The 19590-nt window shown below is 46.7% G+C and overlaps 1 protein-coding gene across 1 annotated transcript in view; it reads right to left on the bottom strand.

The window, feature by feature from the left end:
- The window catches only part of LOC121538046 (laminin subunit alpha-5-like), a 224751-nt gene that overhangs the window by 164998 nt on the left and 40163 nt on the right, over positions 1–19590 (bottom strand). The gene's annotated exons all lie outside the window — the stretch shown is intronic.

Raw genomic sequence — 19590 nt, 5'->3', positions numbered from 1 at the left:
AGAGAGAGAGAGCTGGCTGCTTGACGAGACTACCAGGTCAGAGAGACGACAGGCTCCTGAGAATAAGTGTACAGCAGTCTCTCCCTGCTCACAATCACTGACTCTCTAAGACTCACTCTCTCTGACAAGCATGCAGGCACACCTACAGATACGGCTGCAAGCATAAACAATCACACAGTCCATCACTGAAATAGCTGAGGCCCAGCCCTGATAGGAGGTTGGAAGAAACATGTCTCTACACCTCCCCTATCCTCGTCCCCTCTCCTCCCCTGTCCTCCCTTCCTCCTGTGACAGATGCTGAGTGGGTGGAGGTCTTAAGAGTCTAAATCCCACCCGCTCTCTCAACAGTAAGCCCTTCCTCTGCCTGGCACCATTGGCAGACGGACCGGCTTAACTCCACCGTATGGGGGGAGGTTCTGGGGGGTCCACTGGGATCTGGGGAATGTGTCATGGACATCCCCTCCGGATCAGGAGTCCGGAGTGGGAATACGAAGGATACGAGGTTTGGGGAATAATGGAAGGCTTGCAAGGGGAGGAGAAGAGAGAAAGAGAAAGAGAAAGAGAAAGAGAAAGAGAAAGAGAAAGAGAAAGAGAGAGAGAGACTACAGAAACAGGAGACGACAGCCCAGCTGCGTCTGTAAATCTGTCCTGTACAGTCTGGCCCAAGACAACCCAGGCCCTGTGTTTCTCCTCTACTGTATCTATCTATGCATTGAGTGTAGGGCTGGGAGATATATCGAATGCCTGTATCGCAGAATCAAGTTTTTGGGTTTATTTTTATGAGTGTTTATGTCCGCTTGTTCTCATGTTGTCTTTTTTCACCTTCCCCTTTACACCAGAGATCTGTATATAATGAGGAGATGTACCTTCCCCTTTACACCAGAGATCTGTATATAATGAAGAGATGCTCCTTCCCATTTACACCAGAGATCTGTATATAATGAAGAGATGCACCTTCCCCTTTACAACAGAGATCTGTATATAATGAAGAGATGCACCTTCCCCTTTACACCAGAGATCTGTATATAATGAAGAGATGCTAATGTCTCCGTTCTAACAATGGGAGTTGTTGTCCCAAAGGAGGGAAGGCAGGCGACAAGCTTAGGTTCAAAATAAGCGCATTGGGCTTATTTTGGACAAGATTTTGGCGAGAGGGAAACCTCTCGCTTCGCCTCTTTCTCCAAAGCCCCTCCCCCATACCACTCACAACAACAAAGATGAGAGATCACGTCTTCCTCTCTGACAAATGGTTTCAACTCACTATTTGCATTTGAGGTTCGGTCCAACATAATCGGTCATATGGACAACGAAACACATGGATACATTATTTTACTGTAATAGAGAAGTTAACCTTTCGAACCATACCCTGTTTACGTTTCAACTCCTCACATGTCAAGCAGAGCAGACACTACTTTAAAACGGATGTACCAATGAACATTTATTCTGGAAAATTAAATGGTCAGTTTGTCGCGCGCGCATTACGGTACCACGTATCGCTAGCAGCATTTTAGCCAAATAAAGATTGTTACACTAGCTGTTTAGTCTGTGTTTTATAAATGTGCAATAAGCATAAAACAATTATAACGCACAATTGGCCCAGCGTCATCCAGGGTAGGGGAGGGAATGGCCGGCAGGGATGTAGCTCAGTACCTAGCTCAAATGTAAATGTAAATATAAGGAATTGGCAACTCATTCTCATTCTGAGGAATAAGGTAGGTCACTTGATTTCAACATCTGAACAAAGTGGACAGGCTTAGGCTATCATGCTGTTCAAAACAGTTGGAGACAGACAGAAGGGTGTGTTCATAACAATTCAACTGTTTGGCCTTGTTGGCTGAATTTTTCAGAGCTTGTGACATTATACCCAGATCCAAGTTGGCTAAATTTGAAATATAAATATTAGCTGGCTACTCACTAGCACGTGGGCTTGTGCTTGAGGGATTGTTTATGAGACCGGTGTTAATGTTCTATAATGTCTGCTACATTATTAGTGAATGTGCATTATGCATGGTTATGGGTATTTATTTATTTTGAAATTGCATTTTTATTGGGGGGTAGAGGGTTGGGGTGCTAAGTGCTGGGAGGTCTAGGGGATGCTAGTGTACTGGGGGGCTGGGGGTAGAGGGTTGGGGTGCTAAGTGCTGGGAGGTCTAGGGTGCTAGTGTACTGGGGCTGGGGGGTGAGTTGGGATGCTAGTGTACTGGGGGCTGGGGGTAGAGGGTTGGGGTGCTAAGTGCTGGGAGGTCTAGGGGATGCTAGTGTACTGGGGGCTGGGGGGGTAGAGGGTTGGGGTGCTAAGTGCTGGGAGGTCTAGGGGATGCTAGTGTACTGGGGGCTGGGGGGTAGAGGGTGCTTGAGGGGCTGGAGAGGACTGGGGTGTGTCGCGGCGGATGAGATCATTCCCAGGAAGTCTCAGTTGGATGAGTACTATCTGTTATTATACCAATGGAGCAGTCATGCCTGTAGCAGAATTCCACAGCAGGATTCTCTCTCAGGGCTCTATGCACTCATCTGCACTCCAGTAACACGTTGTCTACGGTTACTACAAAGCTCTCCCCATGCATGCCACAGTAGTCCTGCATTAGCGACCACCCTTTTTAAAAATGAGAAATCCTCATCCACCATCATCTAAAAGTTCAGACAGACAATGATTACGGTCTTTAAAAAAAAAAAAAACGACAGCATGTTTTCTTCAGAGATGACAGGCTCAGTCTCTATATACACAGGAAGAAAAGAAGATCCAGGCTGGCATGTTGGTTCTTGACTCGGGGGGGCCCATGAGCAGGAGAGAGATCATGGAACAGAGCTTAGTGGAAAGAGTGAAGAGGCCTTCTCAAGGTACTCTTATCAGAGAGGGGGAGGAATAGGCAGGGGGATGGGGTACATTGGGCCCTGCCGAGAGATGAAGAGGAGAGATGTGGAGGAGAGATGAAGGGGAGTGTGTGTGTGTGTGTGTGTGCCTGCGTGCGAGTATGGACACGTGCCATTCTCTAATCCCCTGAGTGAGATCCCCTCATACAGGATATCTGACCGTGACTAAAGACACCGGGGGGAGAGAACAGGCTACATACAGATCCCCTCATACAGGATATCTGACCGTGACTAAAGACACTGGGGAAGAGAACAGGCTACATACAGCAGCTCATGTCACACGTCATGTTTTACACCCTAAAGCATGCTGGGATACCCTTCACCTATTCTGTCATAGAAACAATGGCATGGCTGCACTCTGCAGCTTCAAAGGGTGAAAGAGAAAAAGAAAAGTCCCAACAACAAACCACGTGACCGGAATCAGAATTGGATCTTTCTCCTATAAATACCCTTTTGAACTATTGCTGCTGTAGTTTCCCCTGAGAGCTCCCCTCAACCTGAGGTTTAGGAAACAAGTTTCCCCCACGCTCACCTGAGAGCTCCCCTCAACCTGTGGTTTAGGAAACAAGTTTCCCCCCGCGCTCACCTGAGAGCTCCCCTCAACCTGAGGTTTAGGAAACAAGTTTCCCCCCGCGCTCACCTGAGAGCTCCCCTCAACCTGTGGTTTAGGAAACAAGTTTCCCCCCGCGCTCACCTGAGAGCTCCCCTCAACCTGAGGTTTAGGAAACAAGTTTCCCCCCGCGCTCACCTGAGAGCTCCCCTCAGTCTGTGGTTTAGGAAACAAGTTTCCCCCCGCGCTCACCTGAGAGCTCCCCTCAGCCTGAGGTTTAGGAAACAAGTTTCCCCCCGCGCTCACCTGAGAGCTCCCCTCAGCCTGAGGTTTAGGAAACAAGTTTCCCCCCGCGCTCACCTGAGAGCTCCCCTCAACCTGTGGTTTAGGAAACAAGTTTCCCTCACGCTCACCTGAGAGCTCCCCTCAGCCTGTGGTTTAGGAAACAAGTTTCCCTCACGCTCACCTGAGAGCTCCCCTCAGCCTGTGGTTTAGGAAACAAGTTTCCCCACGCGCTCACCTGAGAGCTCCCCTCAGCCTGAGGTTTAGGAAACAAGTTTCCCCCCGCGCTCACCTGAGAGCTCCCCTCAGCCTGTGGTTTAGGAAACAAGTTTCCCCCGCGCTCACCTGAGAGCTCCCCTCAGCCTGTGGTTTAGGAAACAAGTTTCCCCCGCGCTCACCTGAGAGCTCCCCTCAGCCTGTGGTTTAGGAAACAAGTTTCCCCCGCTCACCTGAGAGCTCCCTCAGCCTGAGGTTTAGAAACAAGTTTCCCCGCGCTCACCTGAGAGCTCCCCTCAGCCTGTGGTTTAGGAAACAAGTTTCCCCCCGCGCTCACCTGAGAGCTCCCCTCAGCCTGTGGTTTAGGAAACAAGTTTCCCCCGCGCTCACCTGAGAGCTCCCCTCAGCCTGTGGTTTAGGAAACACTCTGTGGAGTTCCATTTCTTGTATCGGCTGTTAGCAAGGCGTGAGGTGGCACCACAGGTCCCAGAGTGCTATATCGGGGAACCGTAGTTTTTCCTGACCTGGTAACCTAACCAGGTAAAACTCCGGACCTTATACGGTATGATGTGATTCATCTGTTTTAAACAGGTTTTGTATAGGCTATGATGGGACCAGAATCTTTCTAATCAGGTCACATGGTTTAAAAAAAAAAACTCCTGGAAAAATGCCACCTCACCACACTTTTCCCGGCGGCCGTGGAGGTAGAGGAGGGTAGGAGAGCGCTGAGAGAGCGAGAGAGAGAGATAGAGAGAGAGAGAGAGAGAGAGAGAGAGAGAGAGAGAGAGAGAGTGAGAGAGAGAGAGACACTCTCCCAGACCTGCGGGACTCCCAATGGACCCACGCCCAGAGGACCTACATCCAGACCACACCCCCACCAATCAATACCCCCCTAAACCAACCATGCCCACACCCCATATAGGCCCCCTCAGATCAGACCTATGCCCCTCCTGCCCACCCCATGCCCCCCTGAAAGTCACACATACGCCCAGGCCGTGAGCAGGCAAACAGGCCCAACCCCCACTCTTACACTAGCCCAAGCGTAATGGCATGTACCAGATGCTCAGCGGGCTCTGCTCACACCTACTGGTCTGAGGCCAAACCACACGACCAACAACATTAGACACTTTATGGAACACAAAGCATTCACTATCTCATCCTGGAATATCCAAGGCCTGAGGTCATCTGCCTTTGGTCTAATGAGTAGGAACCTGGACTTCACCAAAGAAATCAGAAATACAGACCTTGTCATCCTACAAGAAATATGGTATAGAGGAGATGGCCCACTGGAGGCCCTCTAGGTTACAGAGAGCTGGTAGTCCCATCCACCAAACTACCAGAAGTAAAACAGGGAAGGGACTCAGGGGGTATGGTAATTTGGTATAGAGCAGACCTAACTCACTCTATTAAATTAATCAAAACAGGAACATTTTAAAAGGAAATTATCTCAACAGAGAAAAATGTCCTCCTGTGTGCTACCTACAGTTGAAGTCGGAAGTTTTACATACACCTTCGCCAAATACATTTAAACTTAGTTTTTCACAATTCCTGACATTTAATCCTAGTAAAAATTCCCTTTCTTAGGTCAGTTAGGATCACCACTTTATTTTAAGAATGTGAAATGTCAGAATAATAGTAGAGAGAATGATTTAATTCAGCTTTTATTTCTTTCATCACATTCCCAGTGGGTCAGAAGTTTACATACACTCAATTAGTATTTGGTAGCATTGCCTTTAAATTGTTTAACTTGGGTCAAATGTTTCGGGTAGCCTTCCATAAGCTTCCCACAATAAGTTGGGTGAATTTTGTCCCATTTCCTCCTGACAGAGCTGGTGTAACTGAGTCAGGTTTTTAGGCCTCCTTGCTTGCACACGCTTTTTCAGTTCTGCCCACAAATGTTCTATAGGATTGAGGTCAGGGCTTTGTGATGGCCACTCCAATACCTTGACTTTGTTGTCCTTAAGCCATTTTGCCACAACTTTGGAAGTATGCTTGGGGTCATTGTCCATTTGGAAGACCCATTTGCGACCAAGCATTAACTTCCTGACTGATGTCTTGAGATGTTGCTTCAATATATCCACATAATTTTCCTTCCTCATGATGCCATCTATTTTGTGAAGTGCACCAGTCCCTCCTGCAGCAAAGCACCCCCAGAGCATGATGCTGCCACCCCCGTGCTTCACGGTTGGGATGGTGTTCTTCGGCTTGCAGGCGACCCCCTTTTTCCTCCAAACATAACGATGGTCATTATGGCCAAACAGTTCTATTTTTGTTTCATCAGACCAGAGGACATTCCTCCAAAAAGTACGATCTTTGTCCCCATGTGCAGTTGCAAACCGTAGTCTGGCTTTTTTATGGCGGTTTTGGAGCAGTGGCTTCTTCCTTGCTGAGCGGCCTTTCAGGTTATGTCGATATAGGACTCGTTTTACTGTGGATATAGATACTTTTGAACCTGTTTCCTCCAGCATCTTCACAAGGTCCTTTGCTGCTGTTCTGGGATTGATTTGCACTTTTCGCACCAAAGTACGTTCATCTCTAGGAGACAGAACGTGTCTCCTTCCTGAGCGGTATGACGGCTGCGTGGTCCCATGGTGTTTATACTTGCGTACTATTGTTTGTACAGATTAATGTGGTACCTTCAGGCGTTTGGAAATTGCTCCCAAGGATGAACCAGACTTGTGGAGGTCTACAATTGTTTTTCTGAGGTCTTGGCTGATTTCTTTAGATTTTCCCATGATGTCAAGCAAAGAGGCACTGAGTTTGAAGGTAGGCCTTGAAATACATCCACAGGTACACCTCCAATTGACTCAAATGATGTCAATTAGCCTATCAGAAGCTTCTAAAGCCATTACATCATTTTCTGGAATTTTCCAAGCTGTTTAAAGGCACAGTCAATTTAGTGTATGTAAACTTCTGACCCACTGGAATTGTGATACAGTGAATTATAAGTGAAATAATCTGTCTGTAAACAATTGTTGGAAAAATTACTTGAGTCATGCACAAAGTAGATGTCCTAACCGACTTGCCAAAATTATAGTTTGTTAACAAGAAAAACGAGTTTTAATGACTCCAACCTAAGTGTATGTAAACTTCCGACTTCAACTGTATATCCCCCCACTAGAATCCCCATACTTTAATGAAGAACGCTTCTGCATCCTAGAGGGGGAGTTGAATCATTTCCAGGCCCTGGCGACCTAAATGCCAGAAGTGGACAAGAACTTGACACTCTCAGCACACAGGGGGACAAACACCTAACTGGAGGTGACAGCATTCCCTCCCCCATATGCCCCCCTAGACACAACTACGACAACATAACCAACAAAAACCGGTCACAACTCCAGCAGCTCTGTCGCTGGGTATGTACACAGTCAATGGTAGGCTTCGAGGGGACTCCTACGGTAGGTACACCTATAGCTCATCTCTTGGCAGTAGTACTGTAGACTACTTTATCACTGCGTTCACAGTCAGCGTTCACAGTCAGCCCTATCAGATCACAGCAAAATCACAATCTAGTTGAACAGAGCAACATTCAATCATGATGCATCAAAGCCAAAGGAACTGAATAATATTAAGAAATGCTATAGATGGAAGGAAAGTAGTGTGGAAACCTGAAATAGTGAAGGTGTAAACTTGGCAGTAGAAAACATTACATTACAAAGAGTATATTTGACCTCTCAGCTTCCCTATCAAATCTAAAAATGTCTAACAGAAAACCGAAGAAAAGTAACAACAATGACAAATGGTTTGATGAAGAATGCAAAAACCTAAGAAATAAATTGAGAACCCTGTCCAACCAAAAACATAGAGACCCAGAAAACCTTAGCCTATGCCTTAACTATGGTGAATCACTAAAACAATACAGAAATACACTACAGAAAAAGAAGGAACAGAAATCAGCTCAATGTAATTGAAGAATCCATAGAATCTAACCACTTCTGGGAAAATTGGAACACACTAAACAAACAACAACATGAAGAGTTATCTATCTAAAACTGAGATGTATGGATAAACCACCTCTCCAATCTTTTTGGCTCTATAACAAAGAACAAAGAACAAACAGCAAAAACATATACATGATCAAATACAAATCTTAGAATCAACTATTAAAAAGACTACCAGAACCCACTGGATTCTCCAATTACATTGAATAAACTACAGGACAAAATACAAACCCTCCAACCCAAAAAGGCCTGTGGTGTTGACAGTATCCTAAATTAAATGATAAAATACACAGACCACAAATTCCAATTGGCTATACTTAAACTCTTTAACATCTTCCTCAGCTCTGGCATCTTCCCCAATATTTGGAACCAAGGACTGATCACCCCAATCCACAAAAGTGGAGATACATTTGAACCCAATAACTACTGTGGGATATGCATCAACAGCAACCTTGGGAAAATCCTCTGCATTATCATTAACAGCAGACTCGTACATTTCCTCAGTGAAAACAATGTACTGAGCATATGTCAAATTGACTTTTTACCAAATTACCGTACGACAGACCACGTATTCACCCTGCACACCCTAATTGACAAACAAACAAACCAAAACAAAGGCAAAGTCTTCTTATGCTTTGTTGATTTCAAAAAAGCTTTTGACTAAATTTGGCATGAGGGTCTGCTATACAAATTGATGGAAAGCGGTGTTGGGGGAAAAACATACGACATTATAAAATCCATGTACACAAACAACAAGTGTGCGGTTAAAATAGGCAAAAAACACACACAACTCTTTCCACAGGGCCATGGGTGAGACAGGGATGCAGCTTGAGCCCCACCCTCTTCAACATATATATAAACAAATTGGCGAGGGCACTAGAACAGTCTGCAGCACCCGGCCTCACCCTACTAGAATCTGAAGTCAAATGTCTACTGTTTGCTGATGATCTGGTGCTTCTGTCACCAACCAGGGAGGGCCTACAGCAGCACCTAGATCTTCTGCACAGATTATGTCAGACCTGGGCCCTGACAGTAAATCTCAGTAAGACAAAAATAATGGTGTTCCAAAAAAGGTCCAGTTGCCAGGACCACAAATACAAATTCCATCTAGACACCATTGCCCTAGAGCACACAAAAAACTATACATACCTCAGCCTAAACATCAGCGCCACAGGTAACTTCCACAAAGCTGTGAACAATTTGAGAGACAAGGCAAGCAGGCCTTCTACGCCATCAAAAGGAACATACAATTCGACATACCAATTAGGATCTGGCAAAAAATACTTGAATCAATTATAGAACCCATTTATTATTATTAATGCTATATGTCCCTAAACAGAGAGTACACAGCGGCAGAATTCTTTGACTATGTACAGACTCAGTGAGCATAGCCTTGCTATTGAGAAAGGCCGCCGTAGGCAGATCTGGCTCTCAAGAGAAGACAAGCTATGTGCACACTGCCCACAAAATGAGGTGGAAACTGAGCTGCACTTCCTAACTTCCTGCCAAATGTATGACCGTATTAGAGACACATATTTCCCTCAGATTACACAGACCCACATAGAATACAAATTCAATTTTGATAAAACTCCCATATCTATTGGGTGAAATACCACAGTGTGCCATCACAGCAGCAAGATTGATCTGTTTCCAGGAAAGCAGCACCAGAAGCCTGCTACACAAGGCTGGGAAATGGTCTGTAGGACTCTACTCTAAGAGGAAGCTAAAGCTGTAGGCCCAGCTCTACTCTAAAGCATGAAACACACAGAGAATCTCACTGCCGATAGACTAGGCCCATCTCTACTCTAAAGCATGAAACAAACAGAGAATCTCACTGCCGATAGACTGCTGATAGGTACTTATCACAGTGGGAGGCCGTTCCTTCTCTCGCTAGAACAAAAGCGGTACCTGCTGCGTGCCGACCCGGTGGTGACCAACCTGCTGCTTCTATCTGGCCAGCAACTTGACTTTGAGCCAATCAGAGAGCACAAACCCACATGTGAGGGTGCCAACGGGAGTGACAACAAAAAAAGAAGAGAGGCCATTTTCTCTGTACATCCACGGTTAAATGTCATGAGGTGTGCAATGTAGGATATGGGATAGTAGCCAACTATGTGCAGACGCAATGCTACACAACACTAAAGGCTTCCTCCAAGCTAGCTAACCACTGTAGCTAGTATTGACATTATTAATAAATCACAATGGATTCGTTTACATGAAACAGCTGCCTGCGTTAGCTGCCGAGTTAGTGCAGTGTCCTTAACTAGCTAGCTATGTTGTGCTAGCTAGTGAATATGCGAATGTTAGCTAAACATTTGGCTATGGGCTGGGACGGCCATTACGGGATGAATCATAATCTTGCTAGGTAGTTATCTAGCTGTGGCCATCTGTCTAGTATCAACAAGGGCTTTCTACAAAATAGCAACATTAGCGCAGTTAGCTAGCTAGCTAACATTGGAATATCCATGACATTTTAAGAAAGTTGAAGCTCCTTTACTGCATTTTTATCCAATTTCAAACTCTAAAATGATATTTGGAGAAGAGCAAAAACAAGCAAAAATTCCCCCAGCCATTATCACATTGGTCGCTGTAGCTTCATTTACCAATCTAACAAACACATAGCCTATTAGCTATACAATTAGCCGCTACACATTAACTAAGCACCGGGATTAAAAAACGATAATTTAATACGTAAAGAGGGACCTGTTAGCAGAAAAAGTATTTTATTAACAAAAGGTTGTCCATAATAAGTATATAGGTTGTATGTTGGGAGCTTTTGGGAAAGAGCACAGTTAGAAAGATATGGCATATAGAAGCAAACCGGATGGACATCATGAAAATGATCAGAGAGGTTGAGAGTAGAAGAAGTTCAGGAGCAAAAAAAAAAAAAATATATATATATATATATTTTTTAGTCATTTAGCAGACGCTCTTATCCAGAGCGACTTACAGGAGCAATTAGGGTTAAGTGCCTTGCTCAAGGGCACATCGACAGATTTTTCACCTAGTCGGCTCGGGGATTAGAACCAGCGACCTTTCGGTTACTGGCACAACGCTCTTAACCACTAAGCTACCTGTAAAATTAACTCTGTCCATAAGGTGTAGATAGTAAGTATAGACCGGAAGTAGAGGCCTGGGCATTGTTGTTCACTAATTTACTCCAAGTAGGGAAAGGATGGTGGGGTTGAAAAGTAATAAAGGGGAGTATATATATAATAAAAAAACATGGGGGATTGGAAGTGATGCAGACAATTACATTGATAGAAGATACAATCTATCTGCAATATTAAGCTGATCCATTCCCCCAAAAAAAATAAAAATAAATAAATAATAAGTGTTGCAGTTTTAAAGCACATTTTCATCATTTCTACACATTTTGCCATGGTGTGGGGAGAAATGTTTGCAGTTTTAAAAGCTAATTTCCTGCAATTCAACACATTATGCCATGACTTATGCCATGTTAAAATGATATCTGAGTTAGAGTGACTAACAAAATCAAAATGGGGGCCCCCTCCAGGTTAGGGCCCCTGATTGCTAATTCTAGCCAAGTTTAGATAGCTGGCTAGACTACCTAGTCTAATTTACCAATCTAAAAAAGTTAACTGCCATGGGCTAATTGAGTGACTGACATATAACAAGAGGAAAACTGCTGATGCACAACTCAGTTTTGAAAATGATGTATTCTACTATTCTAACTCAACAGTAAGTTTGAGACCCCAACTGAGTCCCCCCCACCCTCATTTTTTTTCCAGACCTCGGTGTCCTCATATGTAGCTAAGGCCAACGGTATTCACTAAGTTGATGGGTTTTTAATATTTAGGATAATGTTTTACAGCTTTGTCATTCTATTTTATATTTTCTTATATTTTACACGTGATAAGGCCACACCGAGGGCCAGAGAGATCATTACAGACACCTGATCAAATCTGAAGTACCAAAAAAGGGCCACTAGATGTCTTGTGATAGATTACATTAAATCCTTGGAAGATTCTGGTAGTATAAAGATAAACTTAGAACATTTCCAGTAATATATCCTCCCTTTGCAACCATACACATAGGTAGTATTTTCAAATGTTATGGCAGCCCCATAGTATTTTATTTATTTTTATTATACATTTAGCAGACGCTCTTATCCAGAGCGACTTTACAGGAGCAATTAGGGTTAAGTGCCTTGCTTAAGGGCACATCGACAGATTTTTCACCTAGTCGGCTCGGGGATTAGAACCAGCGACCTTTCGGTTACTGGCACAACGCTCTTACCCACTAAGCTACCTGCCGCCCAACAGTAGTAGCTGGACTACTGCCATTACCCTTTGCGAGGTACGAGACAGATCAGTGCAGGCTGGCTTGACGCGCCATCTGATGTAAGACACTGCTCCTTCCCTATACAGCCCACTCAGCCCAAGGCTTTTTAACCTCCTACACGGAGAGGAAACCCTCTTGTTATCGATGAATCACCATTGGACTGAAAAATAAATTATAACAAAATATATTTTATTGTCACACATTTTATTACCGCTGAAACAAATTAAGGGGTTAAGTGCCTTGCTCAAGGGCACAGACAGAGTTTTCACCTTTGTCGGCTCGTGTATTCGAACCAGCGACCTTTCGGTTACTGGCACAACACTCTTAACCGCTAGGCTACCTGCCGCTATATACTGAATCTCAACAATAATGGGAATGAGAAGGACAACCGGGCTGTATCTGTCTGTGTGTGTCTCTCTAGCTTTCCTCCTTCACTACTGGTTCACAGGGAAAGGCAGTGGGTGTGTTCCGCTGTCCAGATGCTGTCCAGATGCTGTCTAGGAGGATAACTGGATATGTGTCTGCCTATTTGTCTCTGTCTGTCAGAGTGTCTGTCTGATCTGCTGTGTCGCAGCTGGTTTCCAACAGGACACACATGGCTCTTCTGCCAGAGCTCAACCACACCTCACAGGGCAAGAGAGGAGAGGAAGGAACAAGGAGAGGAGAGAAGAGGAGGAGAGGAGAGGAAGGAACAAGGAGAGGAGAGAGGGAGGAGAGGAGAGGGAAGTCTCTTTCCAGTACTCAGGAGGCCTTGAACAATATGGGAAAATAGATGCCTCCCCCTGACGGACCATAATTAGGGTTCTGAAGAGATATCCATACATCAACATCAACATGAACAGGAGGGACACGCTTGGCAGGAAGGACAGCCAGAGAGACTAGAAGGACAGAGAGAGTAGAAGAACAGAGAGACTAGACAGCCAGAGAGACTAGAAGGACAGAGAGACTAGACAGCCAGAGAGACTAGAAGGACAGAGAGACTAGACAGCCAGAGAGACTAGAAGGACAGAGAGACTAGACAGCCAGAGAGACTAGAAGGACAGAGAGAGTAGACAGCCAGAGAGACTAGAAGGACAGAGAGAGTAGACAGCCAGAGAGACTAGAAGGACAGAGAGAGTAGACAGCCAGAGAGACTAGAAGAACAGAGAGAGTAGAAGGACAGAGAGACTAGAAGGACAGAGAGAGTAGACAGCCAGAGAGACTAGAAGGACAGAGAGAGTAGACAGCCAGAGAGACTAGAAGGACAGAGAGAGTAGACAGCCAGAGAGACTAGAAGAACAGAGAGAGTAGAAGGACAGAGAGACTAGAAGGACAGAGAGAGTAGACAGCCAGAGAGACTAGAAGGACAGAGAGAGTAGAAGGACAGAGAGACTAGAAGGACAGAGAGACTAGAAGGACAGAGAGACTAGAAGGACAGAGAGACTAGAAGGACAGAGAGACTAGAAGGACAGAGAGAGTAGACAGCCAGAGAGACTAGAAGGACAGAGAGAGTAGACAGCCAGAGAGACTAGAAGAACAGAGAGAGTAGACAGCCAGAGAGACTAGAAGAACAGAGAGAGTAGACAGCCAGAGAGACTAGAAGAACAGAGAGAGTAGACAGCCAGAGAGACTAGACGAACAGAGAGAGTAGACAGCCAGAGAGACTAGACGAACAGAGAGAGTAGACAGCCAGAGAGACTAGACGAACAGAGAGAGTAGACAGCCAGAGAGACTAGAAGAACAGAGAGAGTAGACAGCCAGAGAGACTAGACGAACAGAGAGAGTAGAAGGACAGAGAGCCAGACAGACTGTAATTATAACCTCCCGTAGTCTGTCCCTCTGGACTTTATAAATCAGGCTAGAACCCAATCCTCCCCGGACATACCGGAGATAGTCCTGATACACAACCAGACAGAACAGACATCCGTGTCTTATCTGCTGTGTCCCAGCTGGTTTCTGACAGGACACATGGCTCCTCAGCTGGGGCTCAAACACACCTAGGAGAGGAGAGAGAACTCCCAAACACACACAGGCACACTGGCAAGGGAGAGGGAAGAACAGGCAGACAGAGTAAAGGGCCAGAGAACCGGACAGGCAGACAGCGTAAAGGGCCAGAGAACCAGACAGGCAGACAGAGTAAAGGGCCAGAGAACCAGACAGGCAGACAGAGTAAAGGGCCAGAGAACCAGACAGGCAGACAGAGTAAAGGGCCAGAGAACCAGACAGGCAGACAGAGTAAAGGGCCAGAGAACCAGACAGGCAGACAGAGTAAAGGGCCAGAGAACCAGAAAGGCAGACAGAGTAAAGGGCCAGAGAACCAGACAGGCAGACAGAGTAAAGGGCAAGAGAACCGGACAGGCAGACATAGTAAAGGGCCAGAGAACCGGACAGGCATACAGAGTAAAGGGCCAGAGAGCCAGACAGGCAGACAGAGTAAAGGGCCAGAGAACCAGACAGGCAGACAGAGTAAAGGGTCAGAGAACCAGAAAGGCAGACAGAGTAAAGGGCCAGAGAACCAGACAGGCAGACAGAGTAAAGGGCCAGAGAACCAGACAGGCAGACAGAGTAAAGGGCCAGAGAACCAGACAGGCAGACAGAGTAAAGGGCCAGAGAACCAGACAGGCAGACAGAGTAAAGGGCCAGAGAACCAGACAGGCAGACAGAGTAAAGGGCCAGAGAACCAGACAGGCAGACAGAGTAAAGGGCCAGAGAACCGGACAGGCAGACAGAGTAAAGGGCCAGAGAACCAGACAGGCAGACAGAGTAAAGGGCCAGAGAACCTTCAGGCAGACAGAGTAAAGGGCCAGAGAACCGGACAGGCAGACAGAGTAAAGGGCCAGAGAACCAGACAGGCAGACAGAGTAAAGGGCCAGAGAACCAGACAGGCAGACAGAGTAAAGGGCCAGAGAACCAGACAGGCAGACAGAGTAAAGGGCCAGAGAACCAGACAGGCAGACAGAGTAAAGGGCCAGAGAACCAGACAGGCAGACAGAGTAAAGGGCCAGAGAACCAGACAGGCAGACAGAGTAAAGGGCCAGAGAACCGGACAGGCAGACAGAGTAAAGGGCCAGAGAACCAGACAGGCAGACAGAGTAAAGGGCCAGAGAACCAGACAGGCAGACAGAGTAAAGGGCCAGAGAACCAGACAGGCAGACAGAGTAAAGGGCCAGAGAACCAGACAGGCAGACAGAGTAAAGGGCCAGAGAACCGGACAGGCAGACAGAGTAAAGGGCCAGAGAACCAGACAGGCAGACAGAGTAAAGGGCCAGAGAACCTTCAGGCAGACAGAGTAAAGGGCCAGAGAACCGGACAGGCAGACAGAGTAAAGGGCCAGAGAACCAGACAGGCAGACAGAGTAAAGGGCCAGAGAACCAGACAGGCAGACAGAGTAAAGGGCCAGAGAACCAGACAGGCAGACATAGTAAAGGGCCAGAGAACCAGACAGGCAGATAGAGTAAAGGGCCAGAGAACCAGACAGGCAGACAGAGTAAAGGGCCAGAGAACCAGACAGGCAGACAGCGTAAAGGGCCAGAGAACCAGACAGCCTGTGAAGGTGTCAGAATTGGAGTACAGTATGCCCTCCCATAGTCTGTCTCTGTGGACATACAGTAGACACCAAAACACTATCAGACTAATCATTTGGTGGGTAATTATATTTGGCCTATTTCACACGTGTACATGCGTGAATTTAAAAAGTGATTTTTGCATATCCCAACTCCCACTGAGACAGTCGGATCACGGCCTGGGTCAGCCATTATCAACAGCGACCCTGGAGAAATTAGGGTTAACTGCCTTGCTCAAGGCCACATCGACTGATTCTTCACCTTGGGGATTCGAACTAGCAACCTTTCGGTTACCAACACTTTAACCGCTAGGCTACCTGCCGCTCGAATAGACAACTCCAGCTGTCCAACAGGAGACTTGCCTGGCTCCAGTCCAAGGGACAGCTCCTTAGTCAGCATCTTTCTCTGCCCTCCTGTGATTTGAAACACGTCCGACTGTTACGGATGTTGACAGTTTTATGGGGGAGAGTCGACTGCCCACACACACCATACAACTAAAGCTTGACTGGGAGATAACTGGGCTTTCTCATATGGTTTGTCATGTTTTCATATGCTTTTCATATGGTAACAGTTAATGAACAGCTGCAACAACTCAGAATACATTACTATTATATTTTACTGTAATACTCTACTATAATGATGTTCAACATTATCACAACTTCATATTATGGGCCGGTTTCATTTCAACTGAGATTCTCTACAAAGCATGCTTTTGAAGTCTGGAAAACTGACCCCGTGAGCCTCAGATTTAATATAACAATCCTAAAATATCTTCCTCTTTCATTCCTAAGACCACGGACAATGAGCAGTTTGACCACAGAGTTTCAGTACTAGAAACCCCCTCTCTCCAGAAGCATTCCACTGTTGTTCTGTGAGAGAGGTTCTAGAAGCATGCGACTGTTGTTCTGTGAGAGAGAATTCTAGAAGCATGCGACTGTTGTTCTGTGAGAGAGGTTCTAGAAGCATGCCACTGTTGTTCTGTGAGAGAGGTTCTAGAAGCATGCGACTGTTGTTCTGTGAGAGAGGTTCTAGAAGCATGCCACTGTTGTTCTGTGAGAGAGGTTCTAGAAGCATACGACTGTTGTTCTGTGAGAGAGGTTCTAGAAGCATGCGACTGTTGTTCTGTGAGAGAGGTTCTAGAAGCATGCCACTGTTGTTCTGTGAGAGACTTTGAAGAGAAGGTTTGAATGAGGACTGTTTTGTGACTATTCTGTGAAGGTTTGTTGAGCATGTCCTATGAACTAAGCAGCCTGTCTATGAACTCTGTGTTCACCCTTGAGGACTAATCTCTGGACCATTAAAGCCTTGTTAGTTAGACCTGGCAAGTCAGCCAATTAGAAATGCCTGAGAAGAACACAGGAATAAAGAGCCGGTGAACCTTATGTTCAGCCAGTCGGAACGGAAAGCCCTGTGTGTGATTCTAAGAACCTTGCGAGGGGTTCCGAGAGGTCCCTGAAAGGGAGGTACATGTTTAAAACTGAAGGACCTGCCTACTGAGATGAGTGGGACAACATCAGTGTAAACAACACACTGACTAATCAAACTTTCTAAATCAAAGATAACTTCGGTGTGTAAAACAAGCAGTTCGACTAGCTAGTATCAAATGCACCGTTGTGTGTGTATGTGTGTGTGTGTGTGTATGTGTGTGTGTGTCTGTGTGCGCGTGCTTGCAACCTACAAACGACAAGTTGATTAGCAACTACAGGCTTCAGTTCAATGAGTAGCCTGAACCGTCTTTCCCTCGCCCCTCTCTCCCTCCCTCCCTCTCATCCCCCTCCCCTCTCCTTCTTCTTGACACTGATCTACTCTGTCACATGAAATGTAGGAGTTATTTGCTAACGACTACCCTGAGAACGGTCACACCTTCTCTACTGTGACCACAGTTTGACCCCTGAGAACGGTCACACCTTCTCTACTGTTGACCACACACCTAGCAGTGTCCCTGGCCCCAGTACTACCCTAATTAAACCTCCCTGGCCCTGGCCTACCCTACTCTGGCCCTAGTACCCTACCCTACTCTGGCCCTAGTACCCTACTCTACTCTGGCCCTAGTACCCTAATCTACTCTGGCCTTAGTACCCTACCCTACTCTACTCTGGCCCTAGTACCCTACCCTACTCTGGCCCTAGTACCCTACCCTACTCTACTCTGGCCCTAGTACCCTACTCTACTCTGGCCCTAGTACCCTACCTTACTCTGGCCCTAGTACCCTACTCTACTCTGGCCCTAGTACCCTACTCTACTCTGGCCCTAGTACCCTACTCTACTCTGGCCCTAGTACCCTACTCTACTCTGGCCCTAGTACCCTACTCTACTCTACTCTGGCCCTAGTACCCTACTCTACTCTACTCTGGCCCTAGTACCCTACTCTCTACTCTGGCCCTAGTACCCTACTCTACTCTACTCTGGCCCTAGTACCCTACTCTACTCTGGCCCTAGTACCCTACTCTACTCTGGCCCTAGTACCCTACTCTACTCTACTCTGGCCCTAGTACCCTACCTTACTCTGGCCCTAGTACCCTACTCTACTCTGGCCCTAGTACCCTACTCTACTCTGGCCCTAGTACCCTACTCTACTCTACTCTGGCCCTAGTACCCTACTCTACTCTACTCTGGCCCTAGTACCCTACTCTACTCTACTCTGGCCCTAGTACCCTACTCTACTCTACTCTGGCCCTAGTACCCTACTCTACTCTACTCTGGCCCTAGTACCCTACTCTACTCTACTCTGGCCCTAGTACCTCTACTCCTACTCTACTCTGGCCCTAGTACCCTACTCTACTCTACTCTGGCCCTAGTACCCCCTACTCTGCTCTACTCTGGCCCTAGTACCCTACTCTACTCTGGCCCTAGTACCCTACTCTACTCTGGCCCTAGTACCCTACTCTACTCTGGCCCTAGTACCCTACTCTACTCTGGCCCTAGTACCCTACTCTACTCTGGCCCTAGTACCCTACTCTACTCTGGCCCTAGTACCCCTACTCTACTCTGGCCCTAGTACCCTACTCTACTCTGGCCCTAGTACCCCTACTCTACTCTGGCCCTAGTACCCTACTCTACTCTGGCCCTAGTACCCTACTCTACTCTACTCTGGCCCTAGTACCCTACTCTACTCTGGCCCTAGTACCCTACTCTACTCTGGCCCTAGTACCCTACTCTACTCTGGCCCTAGTACCCTACTCTACTCTGGCCCTAGTACCCTACTCTACTCTACTCTGGCCCTAGTACCCTACTCTACTCTACTCTGGCCCTAGTACCCTACTCTACTCTGGCCCTAGTACCCTACTCTACTCTGGCCCTAGTACCCTACTCTACTCTGGCCCTAGTACCCTACTCTACTCTGGCCCTAGTACCCTACTCTACTCTGGCCCTAGTACCCTACTCTACTCTGGCCCTAGTACCCTACTCCTACTCTACTCTGGCCCTAGTACCTACCTACTCTACTCTGGCCCTAGTACCCCTACTCTACTCTGGCCCTAGTACCCTACTCACTCTGGCCCTAGTACCACTCTACTCTGGCCCTAGTACCCTACTCTACTCTGGCCCTAGTACCCTACTCTACTCTGGCCCTAGTACCCTACTCTACTCTACTCTGGCCCTAGTACCCTACTCTACTCTACTCTACTCTGGCCCTAGTACCCTACTCTACTCTACTCTGGCCCTAGTACCCTACCCTACTCTACTCTGGCCCTAGTACCCTACTCTACTCTGGCCCTAGTACCCCTACTCTACTCTGGCCCTAATACCCTACTCTACTCTACTCTGGCCCTAGTACCCTACTCTACTCTGGCCCTAGTACCCTACTCTACTCTGGCCCTAGTACCCTACTCTACTCTGGCCCTAGTACCCTTACTCTACTCTGGCCCTAGTACCCTACTCTACT

The sequence above is a fragment of the Coregonus clupeaformis genome, chromosome 24 (assembly GCF_020615455.1).
Source record: "Coregonus clupeaformis isolate EN_2021a chromosome 24, ASM2061545v1, whole genome shotgun sequence".
Lineage (NCBI taxonomy): Eukaryota > Metazoa > Chordata > Actinopteri > Salmoniformes > Salmonidae > Coregonus > Coregonus clupeaformis.
This window is presented reverse-complemented; position numbering and strand designations above follow the sequence as displayed.